The sequence below is a fragment of the Panulirus ornatus genome, chromosome 34 (assembly GCF_036320965.1).
Source record: "Panulirus ornatus isolate Po-2019 chromosome 34, ASM3632096v1, whole genome shotgun sequence".
In the NCBI taxonomy this organism is placed as follows: Eukaryota; Metazoa; Arthropoda; class Malacostraca; order Decapoda; family Palinuridae; genus Panulirus; species Panulirus ornatus.
In genome coordinates, this window is record NC_092257.1 from 21,262,913 (window position 1) to 21,277,912 (window position 15,000).

The 15,000-nt window shown below is 45.9% G+C and overlaps 1 protein-coding gene across 1 annotated transcript in view; it reads right to left on the bottom strand.

Moving 5' to 3' along the window:
- ds (dachsous cadherin-related 1) overlaps positions 1–15,000 on the bottom strand; it is a 594,485-nt gene that overhangs the window by 578,887 nt on the left and 598 nt on the right.

Here is a 15,000-nt window from a genome sequence, read left to right on the forward strand (position 1 = left end):
GTGAGAGTAAGTGAGCTTGGAAAGGAGATTTGTGTGAGGAAGTACCAGAAGAGAATGAGTGTACAATGGCAAAAGGTAAAAGCAAATGACAGGAGGGGGGTGGGTGAGGAATGGGATGTATTTAGGGAAACAGTGATGACTTGTGCAAAAGATGCATGTGGCATGAGAAAGGTGGGAGGTGAGCAGATTAGAAAGGGTAGTGAATGTTGGGATGAAGCAGGAAAGTTGTTAGTGAAAGAGGAAAGAGAGGCGTTTGGACGATCCTTGCAAGGAAGGAGTGCAAATGACTGGGAGATGTATAAAAGAAAGCGGGAGGAGGTCAAAAAAAGGTGCAAGGGTTGAAAAAAAAAAGGCAAAAGAGAGTTGGGGTGAGAGAGTATAATCAAACTTTAGGAAGGATAAAAAGATGTTTTGGAAGGAGGTAAATAACGTGTGTAAGACATAAGAGCAAATGGGAACATCGGTGAAGGGGGAAAGAGGGAAAGTAATAACAGGTACTGATGAAATGAGAAGGAGATGGAGTCAGTATTTTGAAGGTTTGTTGAACGTGTTTGATGATAGAGTGGCAGATATAGGGTGTTTTGGTCGGGGTGATGTGCAAAGTGAGAGGGTCAGGCAGAATGGCTTGGTTAAGATAGAAGAAGTAGTGAAAGCTTTGCGGAAGATGAAATCCGGCAAGGCGGTGGGTTTGGATGGTATTGCAGTAGAATTTATTAAGAAAGGGGGTGACTGTGTTGTTGACTGGCTGGTAAGGATATTCAGTATATGTATGGATCACAGTGAAGTACCTGAGGATTGGCGGAATGCATGCATAGTGCCATTGTACAAAGGCAAAAGGGATAATGGTGAGTGTTCAAACTACAGAAACATAAGTTTGTTGTGTATTCCTGGGAAATTATATGGGAGGGTATTGATTGAGTGGTCAAGGCATGTACAGAGCATCAGATTGGGGAAGAGCAGTGTGGTTTCAGAAGAGGTAGAGGATGTCTGGATCAGGTGTTTGCTTTAAAGAATGTGTGAGAAATATTTAGAAAAACAGATGAATTTGTATGTAGCATCTATGGATCTGGAAAAGGCATTTGATAGGGTTAATGGAGATGCTTTGTGGAAGGTCTTAAGAGTATATGGTGTGGGAAGTAAGTTGCCAGAAGCAGTGAAAAGTTTTCGACAAGGATGTAAGGCATGTGTACGAATAGGAAGAGAGGAAAGTGATTGCTTCCCATTGAATGTCGGTCTGCGGCAGGGGTGTGTGATATCCCCACGGTTAATTTGTTTATGGATGGGGTGGTTAAGGAGGTAAATGCACGAGTTTTGGGAAGTGGGCGAGTATGCAATCTGCTGGGGATGAGAGGGCCTGGAAAGTGAGTCATTTGTTGTTCGCCGATAATAGAGCTCTAGTGTCTGATTCGAGTAAGAAGCGACACAAGTTGGTGACTGAGTCTGGTAAATAAAATATATTTTGGTAATAAAAAAAGTGTGGTTGAGACAGCAGAAAAGGGTATTTTAAAATGGTTTGGTCACATGGAGAGAATGAGTGAGGAAAGATTGACAAAGAGGATATACGAGTCAGAGGTGGAGGGAACGAGAAGTGGGAGACCATATTGGAGGTGGAAAGATGGAGTGAAAAAGATTTTGAGTGATCGGGGCCTGAACATGCAGGAGGGTGAAAGGTGTTCAAGGATCAGAGTGAATTGGAACGATGTGGTATACTGAGGTCGACGTGCTGTCAATGGATTGAACCAGGGCATGTGAAGCGTTTGCGGTAAACCATGGAAAGTTCTGTGGGGCCTGGATGTGGAAAGGGAGCTGTGGTTTCGGTGCATTATACATGACAGATAAGAGACTGCGTGTGAACGAATGTGACCTTTGTTGTCTTTTCCTAGCGCTACCTTGCGCACATGCGGGGGGAGGGGGTTGTTATTTCATGTGTGGCGTGGTGGCGATGGGAATGAATAAAGGCAGACAGTATGAATTATGTACATGTGCATATATGTATATGTCTGTGTGCGTATATGTATATATACGTTGAGATGTATAGGTATGTATATTTGGAGTGTGTGGACGAGTTTGTATATACATGTGTATGTGGGTGGGTTGGGCCATTCTTTCGTCTGTTTCCTTGCGCTACCTCGCTGACGCGGGAGACAGCGACAAAGTAAAACAAATTATAAATATAAATATATATATGAATATATATATATATATATATATATATATATATATATATATATATATATATATACACAAATGTTTGTGTGTGTGCGTGTGTGTGTGTGTGTGTGTGTGTGTGTGTGTGTGTGTGTGTGAGAGAGAGAGAGAGAGTGTGTGTGTTTGAGTGGATAGGCCATTCTTCGTGTGTTTCAAGGCGCCACCTCGCCATATCATAAAAAAGATTAACGAAAAATAATGTGCATGCAACACGTCGGTAAATTACAGTTATCAAATCACGGAAAGCAAAACCAACACAGACAGTCTCTCTTTTTTTTTCTTTCTTTCTTTTTGTTTTTACAAGTTCGCCTCACCAGTATTCGTGTTTACAATATCATTAACACGTTCTCTCTTACAAACGTCCACGCGGGACAATGTACATGGGGAGTGGTACAGTGCGTGCCACTGTACACCTTAGCCTGTACATGGGAGAGAGAGGTGCTTCTAACGTGTGGGAGAGGTACACTTGATAGTACAGCCTGGGAGCCATATTACTCTCATTAAATAATACGTGGGTGTGTCGTGGCTTCCCCCACCTACCCACCTCCTCCTCCTCCCATCCTCCCACGCACCGCTATGGTAAATTATTCAAGATTTAATCGTTCGGATCTTCGCCCTTCCTGACACGTCCTCCACCTCGGGGGCCTTCAGTACATCAATCCCACCAGGGGGTGGGACACCTCGGGGTTCCGTCGCTGGGGAATCGAACCGGTGCGCGGCGCGCGGGCGGGCGGCGCTCTCTCCCGCGAAATCCCCCAGACGTCATTCACAACAAGAGATACACATCATGTACTCTCAGTACACCGGTAGTACTGTACACCTGTTCCTCCATCTCCATCCCAACCCCAAGGAGGTTCCGATACCCAATAGTTATCATGTGTCCTTCCAAATACATATGGAGGAGGGGGTTTTAACCCCTGACACACAGCTAGCGGGAGGAGCGCGCATGCACAAGCCTCTCCTCTCACTGGGGCCACACCGTCACGGGACACTGGCTCAAAATCTAATGGCTCAATACGTAAGGACGAGGCTAACAATTGTGATATCCTCACGCCCGGACAGGCGCTGCGCATAAAGCGGCGCAGAAATGGTTGATAAGAGAAATTGCGAGGGACAACAGTGTTGTGTGTGTGTGGGGGGGGGTTCTCTCTCTCTCTCTCTCTCTCTCTCTCTCTCTCTCTCTCTCTCTCTCTCTCTCTCTCTCTCTCTCTCATACACAATATCAACGATGAATACTCCTTCTCTCCCGGTATTCACAGACAATACTCTCATCTCTAAATATTCGGAGGGGAAAAGATCCGGACTGAATCTTGATAATATGTACAGCAAACCACACACACACACACACACACACACACACACACACACACACACACACACACACAGACGTACACGTAGCAACTTGAGTAGTGTGTGCCAAACCTGACCCTATCTCAAGGGACATCTCCACCCTAATTTTAAGGGGTTTGTCCTTTTAAACATCGCCAGAAATCGACATTTAAGGGTGTATCTGGAGAATATTACCAGTATTCGACGGTTCTGTGTTCTCCAGATATCACTAATGTTCGACGGTTCTGTGTTCTCCAGATATCACTAATGTTCGACGGTTCTGTGTTCTCCAGATATCACTAATGTTCGACGCTAAGGAATATACAAATATCGTCAGTACTCGACAATGATGATCTACTTATCCAAATATCCTCAGTACTCGACATCAAGGATCTATTATCCAAATATCAGCAATACTTAACACTTAGGATTTATCATCCAAATATCCTCAGTACTCAACATTAAGGATCTATTATCCAAATATCAGCAATACCTAACACTTAGGATTTATCATCCAAATATCCTCAGTACTCAACATTAAGGATCTATTATCCAGATATCATCAACACTCGACATCAAGGATCTCTTACCCAAATATCATCAAATACTCGACATGGCGAATGAGTGATCCAACTTTCGCCCCGATGTCTCAAAACATCATCACCTTCCTACCTCCTCAACCCAGACATAGATGACCCCTCTCCACACTGAGGCTGTGGGTTTTAAATGAACCATAAAGAAAATATAAAGTTATAGATAAGTGAAAATATAAGTTATAGATAAGTTATAGATAAGTGAAATGATAAGAATTATCTATTAACATAGGACGTACGATCCAACTTCTTATAAAGGGGAGGTCAGGTGGCAGCCGTTCGTAGAGACATTATGCGATGGGAAAGAAATCTAAAGTTGAGAGGTGTAAGGAAAGAAAAAGACATGACAACGGCCCGCGACCCCTTGTGCTACCGAGGACCACAGAAATAACCATATGACGTAGTACCTTGGTGAGTACCAGGAAGTCCTAGCTAAAGGTGGGAACACACACAAGCAAAAGAACCAGTTCTATGGAGCAGACACCAAAGGAATATGTGTAGAAGAGGGGGAAACAGAACCTGTATTGTGGAGAAAGAAAGCAGGTGAGGTCAAAGATTTTGTATAGATTGGAAGAATTAGCACAGGCTTTAAATCATAATCCGCGAAGCAGTTAAACTCTTAATATTCAAATATATTTCTCTTATACATCTAACCACCCCCCTTTTCCCCGTAAATTGTTCAGTTCCTTTTTCATTCCGTGACTTTAATTTCCTATGCTTTACGTCCTACATTTCGTCTTCAGGTTCTCGCAAATTCACATCTGTTCACCGAAGCCTCATTGCATTTCCTTCTGTTCACTGCTACCTAAGCCTCCTGTTACCACCATCATATATATATATATATATATATATATATATATATATATATATATATATATATATATATATATATATATATGATACAAACGTCCAACAGCCAGGATCGAACCCGGGACCCCTGTGCTGCAGGCGGGAGCGCTACCGCTAGGCTATGATCGCCCCTAATAGGAAATAACTATACGAATATTATGTACTCGAATACCCTTCGTCTCACGTTGGTGAGCAACGGGGTCTACACCGGTCACCAACGGTGACGACTTGGGACGACTTGGGATGGAGATAGGATGGCAGGAGAGTGTTTGAACAGGAAAGGTTCCGGAGGAAGTGGGTTGCCTCGGGGGAGTGGACGTGATAGCTAATGGAACCCTGGGGACACTAAAGTGGGTCGCTGGGTGGAAGAGAGAGAGAGAGAGAGAGAGAGGTGGAAGAAGACTCAGTTCCTGGGATGCATCCAGGAGTCGGAGAGTGTCTGCTGAAGGTGTGGTAGTCGCCGAGATGCTATACGGGAGGCGAGGACATGAGAGGGAGTGGACGTGTTGGAAAATAAACACCCGACGAGGAGCTGGTTGATCACGCAAGGAACGACAGTGTAAGTGAGCAGTATGGTAGACAGCGCAGTGTGACCCAGAGAGCAGTATGGTAGACACCGCAGTGTGACCAAGTGAGCAGTATGGTAGACAGCGCAGTGTGACCCAGAGAGCAGGATGGTAGACAGCGCAGTGTGACCCAGAGAGCAGTATGGTAGACACCGCAGTGTGACCCAGAGAGCAGTATGGTAGACAGCGCAGTGTGACCCAGTGAGCAGTATGGTATACAGCGCAGTGTGACCCAGAGAGCAGTATGGTAGACAGCGCAGTGTGACCCAGAGAACAGTATGGTAGACAGCGCAGTGTGACCCAGAGAGCAGTATGGTAGACACCGCAGTGTGACCCAGAGAGCAGTATGGTAGACAGCGCAGTGTGACCCAGAGAGCAGGATGGTAGACAGCGCAGTGTGACCCAGAGAGCAGTATGGTAGACAGCGCAGTGTGACCCAGAGAGCAGGATGGTAGACAGCGCAGTGTGACCCAGTGAGCAGGATGGTAGACAGCGCAGTGTGACCCAGTGAGCAGTATGGTATACAGCGCAGTGTGACCCAGAGAGCAGTATGGTAGACAGCGCAGTGTGACCCAGAGAACAGTATGGTAGACAGCGCAGTGTGACCAAGAGAGCAGTATGGTAGACACCGCAGTGTGACCAAGTGAGCAGTATGGTAGACAGCGCAGTGTGACCAAGAGAGCAGTATGGTAGACACCGCAGTGTGACCAAGTGAGCAGTATGGTAGACAGCGCAGTGTGACCAAGAGAGCAGTATGGTAGACAGCGCAGTGCGACCAGGAGAGTATAAATGTAGACAGCGCAGTGTGACCAAGAGAGCAGTATGGTAGACAGCGCAGTGTGACCAAGAAAGCAGTATGGTAGACAGCGCAGTGTGACCAAGAGAGCAGTATGGTAGACAGCGCAGTGCGACCAGGAGAGCAGTATGGTAGACGGCGCAATGTGACTAAGACGATCGACCAGAGTCCGCCGAAATGACTCCGCTATATTGACCAACAGAACTTGTAGTGTCGGGGGAAAGGGAGGCGAACCGAAAGGGTAGAGTGAAGCAGGCTCTGGGGTATCGGCACTCGAACATTCATGAGGGCGAGAAGGGGGCGTGAAGGACGCTATGAATTGGAGCGATGTGGCAGAGACGGGACGCGACGCGCCGTCAGCGGGTTGAACCAGGGCTTATGAAACCTACCAGGCTCTGGTGGTGGTAATTTATGCAAGACTGCTAAAAAGTGGAGGTAAATGGAAGATACCTTTGTCCACTATATTAATAATAATAATGATAATAATGATGAGAATAATGATAATAATCATAATTATCATTATCATTATTGTCATTAGTCATTATTATTATCATTATTACTATCATTATTATTATTATCATTATTATTATTATTATTATTATTACTATTATTACTATTATCATCATCATAATCATTATCATTTCATTTTCATCATTATCATTATTGTTATAATTATCATCATCATTACTAGAATTATTTTCATAAGTATTATCATTATATTATTAGCATTATCATTATTATATTATCATCGTTATCATTATTGTTATCATCATTATTATTATTATTATTATTATTATTATTATTATTATTATTATTATCATTATATCATCATTACTATTATCATTATTATTCTTGTTATCATCATTTCATTATCATCATTATCATCAGTTATCATTATTATCAGCATTACTAGAATTATTATTATTATCATCATTATTAATAATATCATTATTGTCATTATCAGAATAATTATCATTATCATCAATAAACAGATAACAACACCTGTATCAGCAGCAAGATCAACAACAACAAAAATACAACACACAACAAAAACAACCTGTATCCCCCCCCTTTTCACCCCACTCCTTCCTCCACCACATTCAAACGAACCCCAAAATTCTCTCCTTTTTTGACTGTTTCCTTTTTCTATAGAAGGACTCTCTCTCTCTCTCTCTCTCTCTCTCTCTCTATATATATATATATATATATATATATATATATATATATATATCCCTCGGTCTCCTACTCCCGCTGCTCGCTCCCCATACCACCACCACCTCCTCCTCCTCCTCCTCCTCCTCCTGCTGTAACCCGAGTCTGCCGTAGATGTGGGCCGAGAGGACCGTTATCACTGCTATAATACGATATCTTGCGGTGGCAATGCCAAGCTGAGGACTTAATTAAGGTTACAACCCAACCAGGAGGCTCCCAGCAGCCTGGTCTCGGGTTGCTCCACGCCACACACACACACGATACCCACCCCACGACCCCTGGCCAGCCATCAGGACATCAAAGCCAGACGGTGATGTCTTCACAGCAGACGACGCTCTCTGCCAGTGGCTTCAGGAACCCCGACCAGCCCTGTGCGCTGACGAGGTTTCAGGTTGTACAGCACAATGGGTAGGACCCTTGAGCACGATGGGTAGGACCCTTGAGCACGATGGGTAGGACTCTTGAGCACGATGGGTAGGACGCTTGAGCACGATGGGTAGGACCCTTGAGCACGATGGGTAGGACCCTTGAGCACGATGGGTAGGACCCTTGAGCACGATGGGTAGGACTCTTGAGCACGATGGGTAGGACCCTTGAGCACGATGGGTAGGACCCTTGAGCACGATGGGTAGGACCCTTGAGCACGATGGGTAGGACGCTTGAGCACGATGGGTAGGACCCTTGAGCACGATGGGTAGGACCCTTGAGCACGATGGGTAGGACGCTTGAGCACGATGGGTAGGACCCTTGAGCACGATGGGTAGGACCCTTGAGCACGATGGGTAGAACGCTTGAGCACGATGGGTAGGACCCTTGAGCACGATGGGTAGGACCCTTGAGCACGATGGGTAGGACGCTTGAGGACGATGGGTTCAACCCTGGTCTTTGAACCTGACCCTGGTCAAAGGCTCGACCATCATACCCGAAGGTCGTACCGTCGTGTTCAAGGACCGCACCGTCGCGTTCAAGGGCCGTATCGTCGTGTTCAAGGGCCGTACCGTCGTGTTCAAGGGCCGTACCGCCGTGTTCAAGGAACGTGCCGTCGTGTTCAAGGGCTGTACCGTCGTGTTCAAGGGCCGTACCGCCGTGTTTAAGGACCGTGCCGTCGTGTTCAAGGGCCGTACCGTCGTGTTCAAGGGCCGTACCGTCGTGTTCAAGGGCCGTACCGTCGTGTTCAAGGGCCAAACTGTTATACCCAGGAATCATACCTCTGCTCTGCGCGGACCGTGTCTTTGTACACGAAAGCGTCGTACCGTCGTGCTCAAGGGCGTGACGTACCCTCGTGCTTAGAGGAGCCACGTCCCGTCGTGCTCAAGGGCGTGACGTACCCTCGTGCTTAGAGGAGCCACGTCCCGTCGTGCTCAGAAGAGCCACGTCCCGTCGTGCTCAAGGGCGTGACGTACCCTCGTGCTCAGAGGAGCCACGTCCCGTCGTGCTCAGGGGCGTGACGTACCCGTAGTGCTCAGAAGAGCCACGTCCCGTCGTGCTCAGGGGCGTGACGTACCCTGGTGCTCAGAGGAGCCACGTCCCGTCGTGCTCAAGGGCGTGACGTACCCGTCGTGCTCAGAGGAGCCACGTCCCGTCGTGCTCAGGGGCGTCACGTGACGTACCCGTCGTGCTCAGAGGAGCCACGTCCCGTCGTGCTCACGGGCGTGACGTACCCGTCGTGCTCAGAGGAGCCACGTCCCGTCGTGCTCACGGGCGTGACGTACCCGTCGTGCTCAGAAGAGCCACGTCCCGTCGTGCTCAGGGGCGTGACGTACCCTGGTGCTCAGAGGAGCCACGTCCCGTCGTGCTCAGGGGCGTGACGTGACCTCGTGCTCAGAGGAGCCACGTCCCGTCGTGCTCAGGGGCGTGACGTACCCGTCGTGCTCAGGAGGGGTGGTGGGTGACTTACCCGTCGTGTTCAGGAGGGAGGTGGGGCGGCGAGAGACAAGTGCTTTGTACAAAACCGTCGGCGTTGTCTTAGCTAACGGAGGGAGGCGACCCCCCGACCCTCCCGCGCTGAACACTGCCAAGGCCGCGGTATTTTAAGAGGTTTATGCATGACACCGATACTTGTGAATGAACTCATATACCCAGCCACCCTTTTCCTCTCTCTCTCTCTCTCTCTCTCTCTCTCTCTCTCTCTCTCTCTCTCTCTCTCTCTCTCACGCTGAGCGGGACAAACGGGCGCAGTCACACAGAGACACATGGTACTCGTCTGTTGATCTCCTCGTGTGGACGCTCTTTGGGGAAATCCACGCGAGCTTTTCCTCGGTGGCTACTGTCTCGCCGAGAGTGGAGTCCGGTTTGAGGAGAGAGAGAGAGAGAGAGAGAGAGAGAGAGAGAGAGAGAGAGAGAGAGAGAGAGAGAGAGAAGGACGCCTCGGTGTCAAATATCTTAGAATCTATACAACATCTATCGACACCTATCTACCCATCTATATCCATAAATCCATACATAACATTCGAATTCCTTTTAGCCACATACGATCTAATACTCTTATATATATATATATATATATATATATATATATATATATATATATATATATATATATATATATACGTTCCCCTGTAGTTCAAAATATCACATCCATGTAAGCATTATACTCCTCGCTATCATGTTATGTTTCTCAGTACTGATATATGTAAGAATTATCAGGCTCGGTTATCATATCTAATATCAAACATGTCCCATGAATATATATATATATATATATATATATATATATATATATATATATATATATATATATATATATATATATATATATATATATATATTCTTATGAGTCCACAGGAAAATGAAACACAATAAGTTCCCAAGTGCACTTTCGTGTAATAATCACATCAGGGGATTTAAATATATATATATATATATATATATATATATATATATATATATATATATATATATATATATATATATATTATCCCTAGGGATAGGGGAGAAAGAATATTTCCCACGTATTCCCTGCGTGTCGTAGAAGGCGACTAAAAGGGAAGGGAGCGGGGGACTGGAAATCCTCCCCTCTCATTTCTTTTTATTTTCTTTTTTAACTTTCCAAAAGAAGGAACAGAGAAGGGGGTCAGGTGAGGATATTCCCTCAAAGGCCCAGTCCTCATTCTCTGTTCTTAACGCTACCTCGCTAATGCGGGAAATGGCGAATAGTATGAAAGAAGGAAAAAGATATATATATATATATATATATATATATATATATATATATATATATATATATATATATATATATATACTTATTATCTTCATGGACTTGCACCTCAGATATTCCCTCAGCACATTTAACTATCGACCATCAAACAAGCAGTTAGTACTTTGGATGTTTAAAAGCCGCACAACGCTTGAACGAATTGGCCGTTTCTTGGCCGCCCTGGTGACGGGAAACCAAGACACAGCGGAGCCCGAAGTGGTCCGTGTGTGGTGTGAGCTTACAACACGACACACCACAGTGCTCTGGAGAGCCAGTGACAAATCATGTCCTCCACCACCCACACCCGAACCCCACCCCCTCATATCTTCCACCCACCCACCTCCTCCCACCTGTATACCACCGAGCCAATCGTCTGTCATCATTATCATTACCACACACACACACACACACACACACACACACACACATACCACACACACACTCACGGTAATCGAAGAGTCGCCATGCTTAAACCATCCCCATGTCATGCCTACTGCATAGAGAGAGAGAGAGAGAGAGAGAGAGAGAGAGAGAGAGAGAGAGAGAGAGAGAGAGAGAGAGAGAGAGAGAGAGAGAGACCCGCCCACACCACCATACACAACCCCCGCCCACGATGTTCTCCTCCCACAACAAGACTTCTTGGTCATGTGGCCCGACCATGGTAGCGGCCGGCGGGGCGGGCCCACCACCAAACCAAACGAACGCTGAGGGGAAGTGGCTCCTCCTCCTCCTTCTCCTCCTCCAACGACGACCACGACCACCACCACTGCTGCTGCAGCTGCTCCTCCTCCACCGACGACGACCACGACCACCACCACCGCTGCTGCTGCTCCTCCTCCACCGACGACCACCACCAACACCACCGCCGCTGCTGCTGCTCCTCCTCCACCGACCACGACGACCACCACCACCGCTGCTGCTGCTCCTCCTCCACCGACAACGACGACCACCACCACCGCCGCTGCTGCTGCTCATCCTCCACCGACGACGACTACCACCACCACCACCGCTGCTGCTGCTCATCCTCCACCGACGACCACCACCACCACCGCTTCTGCTGCTGCTCCTCCTCCACCGACCACGACGACCACCACCACCACCGCTGCTGCTGCTCCTCCTCCTCCTCCTCCTCCTCCTGCTGGTGGTGGGAGCCTCCACAAGGGACAGGCTCTCTCTCTCTCTCTCTCTCTCTCTCTCTCTCTCTCTCTCTCTCTCTCTCTCTCTCTCTCTCACCACCTCATAAGCTCAGATTACACCACACAGGGCTCCCATAACTTTCCGTCTCTGGTGTTGACCTTAAGTTCCGCATTCTTCGACTCGATCGTTTCTCCCGATCTTGAACTCGCGAATTTGAACTTTTGAGTTTGCTTGTTTTTCATTTTCGCGCGCGCGTGAGAGCGTGCGTTTGAACTTTTACGGCAGAAAACGTATCCTCAGATTCCCATAACAACATCACAATAGATATTTATATAGATAGACATAGACTACTTCTCACTGGTAAATCTATTAAGTTATCAATTCTGGGTTTCATCATCATGTCCACGTGTAAGGAATAATAATCACAGTTTGAATTAATCATTCGCAGAACGATAAACTTCTATCAATCAACTTCTATTAATCAACTTCTATTGGCCATCTTCTATTAATCAATTTCTATTGATCATCTTCTATTAATCAACTTCTATTAATCATCTATTAATCAACTTCTATTAATCACCTTCTATTAATCAACTTCTATTAATCAACTGTTAATCAACTTCTATTAATCATCTATTAATCAACTTCTATTAATCATCTTCTATTGATCAACTTCTATCAAACTACTTCTATCAATCAACTTCTATTAATCATCTTTTATTAATCAACTTCTATTAGTCTACTTCTATCAATCAACTTCTATCAATCAACTTTTGTTAATCAACTTCCACTAATCAACTTCTATTGCTCTACTTCTATCAATCAACTTCTATTAATCATCTTTTATTAATCAACTTCTATTAGTCTACTTCTATCAATCAACTTCTATCAATCAACTTTTATTAATCAACTTCTATTAGTCTACTTCTATCAATCAACTTCTATTAATCATCTTTTATTAATCAACTTCTATTAGTCTACTTCTATCAATCAACTTCTATCAATCAACTTTTGTTAATCAACTTCCACTAATCAACTTCTATTGCTCTACTTCTATCAATCAACTTCTATTAATCAACTTCCTAATCACAGATAGTTCAACGACTATAAAACACACCTGAGGGTTTTTTTTCCCAAAGATTTAAAGTACGGCTATTTTCAATGTACCTTTTTTTAAAAAAAAATACTGAAGAAAAAATTGAAATAGAAAAAAATATTCCTTAATTACATCTTTCTAGTTAGGATGAGGCGTACACTTAAAAAACCGGGGGAACCTTTGCGTTACCAAAATACAAGGAAAGAAGTAGGGGTAAAAAAAAAAAATAAAAAATAAAAATGAGGCAGTCTAGATAATCTATTTCCAGAAAGACAAATTCAACACGTCTACAGAAAGGCACCACCAGCAGCAGCAGCGCCTCCTCATCGTCCATTCTCCCTCGTGTAATCATCGGAATTCCATTTCAACATTACTGCTGCTCCTGCATTGAGAGAGCGTCCAGCTTATCAAAGCGGCCGGATATCTCGTTACCAAACTAGTTCCTTCCCTTACTTCACACTCCTGTTTCCTTCAAGCACAATGTTCATTCCAGTCATTCAGAACCTATAGCCTTCCATCTACGTTTTTATCACTGCGTATTCTTTATCCCTATAGCCTTCCATTTACGTTTTTATCACGGCGTATTCTTTATCCCTATAGCCTTTCATTTACGTTTATCACGGCGTATTCTTTATCCCTATAGCCTTCATTTACGTTTATCGTGGCGTATTCTTTATCCCTATAGCCTTCCATTTACGTTTATCACGGCGTATTCTTTATCCCTATAGCCTTCATTTACGTTTTTATCACGGCGTATTCTTTATCCCTATAGCCTTCATTTACGTTTATCGTGGCGTATTCTTTATCCCTATAGCCTTCATTTACGTTTTTATCACGGCGTATTCTTTATCCCTATAGCCTTCATTTACGTTTATCGTGGCGTATTCTTTATCCCTATAGCCTTCCATTTACGTTTTTATCACGGCGTATTCTTTATCCCTTTAACTTCCATTTACGTTTATCACGGCGTATTCTTTATCCCTATACCCTTCATTTACGTTTTTATCACGGCGTATTCTTTATCCCTATACCCTTCGCTCACGTTTATCGTGGCGTATTAATTATCATCATTATTCTTGTATTTATTCATTTACCGGTGTATTCGTAGCGTAGCGTCGAGATCGTGGGAGCGCGAGCTGGTCTCCACCAACAGTGACCATACATACATACGGCCGGGGACAGACCGGACTGACGGTGTCATCCCAGTGGGCCAGTGTCAGCGTTCGACTTGGTAATCTCGCAACAAGTGGTCGATACCCTGTGGCCAGACGGTGTGGCACCGTGTGTGTGTGTGTGTGTGTGTGTGTGTGTGTGTGTGTGTGCAGCTGATGTAAGTACATAGAGCGCAGGCGGAGGTACACAGCAGGTACGAGCGCACGTACCACCGGAATGACGTCCCAGGTACGACACTGTAGGTGTTTGCGGCTTCAGGCTACATCACGAGTGCCAGGGCAGGTAACCTACCTAATCCAGGTACGGAGTGGGGTGTTGGTGCGGGTACAATGGGCGATAATGCGTTACACACAGGTAGATAGATGGTGAGGGATGAGGTGAGGGTGAGGTGAGGGGGGGTGTGTGTTGATGTGGCGAACACAGGAGCGCCGTGGGTGCTGGCGGAGATAGGACAGTGGGTTGTTAATGCCGGTAGACAGGGACAGAGTAGATGCTGGTGGTAGAGCGGAGCCAGCGGTGGGCAGCAGCAGTAGGAGCAGGAGCAGCAGCGGGGCGGGGGAGATGGCTAGGTAGGCAGGCAGGCAGGCTAGGGCCGACCAAGCCCCGGGCCGGCCTAAGTATGAAGGCGCTGGTGGTGCTGGGGCTTGGCTACCTATCCTGGCTAGGCTGTGGGGGTGAGGCAAGGCCCTAGACGGCCAGTAGGCTACCATATGCTGCTGCTCTGACCCGCGATGCTGCGTAGCTATCATTATTTTTGCTCCTCTCCGATACTGCTTAATTGTACCTGGTCGGGAAACCGCCATTTGGATAGCTCTTATGTTAGCGTTTAAATCTCCGGACGAGCA